We start from the raw sequence: 1,179 nt of genomic DNA on the forward strand, positions 1-1,179 counted from the left end.
AAAATGTTTGTTATAATCATGTCTTGTGATTATTTGACAGGAGTTTTACTTTTAAACTGTAAGTGTATTTAATTTAGGTATGTTAGCTATGATAGTTAAGTTATAATGCAAATACAATACAAGTTAAAACAAGATTTATATTAGAATAATTATCATTTTGATCCATACATTGTTAACGTCTGACTGGGCCTCGTGTCACTTTATGTTCAACAAATTGGGCCTCGAGGTCAAAAAGGTTGAGAACCCCTGTTTTAGACCATGGGCCTTCATATGAAGACAGGTGTGTCGTCTTTCCAAATCACATTCAATCTGCTGAATTTACCAACATAGAACTCAATCAACTCTGGGTATCTTCATTTGATTTCATTTAAAGTTCTATTGATCTTTTCTTACACTGAATAAATACAGTTTAATTACAGACGTGCGTGTTTTCCCACATGACACCAGACTGTGTTACACTGTATTATCTTGGCTTTTGGGGGATTGTGCTTTGTTTGGGTGTGGCCCAGCCTGCAGATGGAGTTACGCTGCACATAGCTGGAACAAAGCCAGAAGTGAAAAAATGCAGGCCTCAGGCCAGCAGAGAGCCTCTGCTGACTTCACTCACTAACCTGCTCAGTGCACCGGGGCTCGGGTTCTCTCTTGTCACAAAATGAAATGTTGTCAACTAATGCTGGGAATGATTCAGAAATACCAGTTTCAATCTGGAACTGGTATTTCTGAATCATCCATTCATGAAACAAACTTTACCAGCTTGGAAAACATTATTTTTTTAAAGTTAGGACCAACAGTTTCTTATGTAAAGACAAAGTATTCCTTGAAGGAGTGAATATGACCTGCTACCTTTGATGCCAAAGGATTGATGAGCTCATARCCTATAACCTTTAAAACAACATTACAACAGTTTCAAGTGATGAAAGGAAATCTCATGGGATCCTTTAAGCCTGATTTGTGCTTTACTTCACAAGATGAAGGACATTTTTTATACTCATAGGGAAACTGCGAGGGTTAACTCCTGGTAAACCAAAACTGAAACAAGATAGTAGCTGTGTTTCCGTTACAAATGTGCGCAAAACTTTGTCGATATTCTGTTAATGTCGAAAAAACACAGTTTCACAACTGCAGTGTTTCCATTAAGTAAGAAATGTTATTAAAGTCACGTGAATACGTTTGTTCTCA

At 37.1% G+C, this 1,179-nt stretch overlaps 1 protein-coding gene across 1 annotated transcript in view; it reads right to left on the bottom strand.

Annotated features, from left to right (window-relative positions):
* Window positions 1-1,179, bottom strand: part of ankrd6b (ankyrin repeat domain 6b) — a gene marked incomplete at both ends in the record, with an annotated part of 26,627 nt that overhangs the window by 24,502 nt on the left and 946 nt on the right.

This window comes from Austrofundulus limnaeus, unplaced genomic scaffold, assembly GCF_001266775.1.
Source record: "Austrofundulus limnaeus strain Quisiro unplaced genomic scaffold, Austrofundulus_limnaeus-1.0 Scaffold1540, whole genome shotgun sequence".
In the NCBI taxonomy this organism is placed as follows: Eukaryota; Metazoa; Chordata; class Actinopteri; order Cyprinodontiformes; family Rivulidae; genus Austrofundulus; species Austrofundulus limnaeus.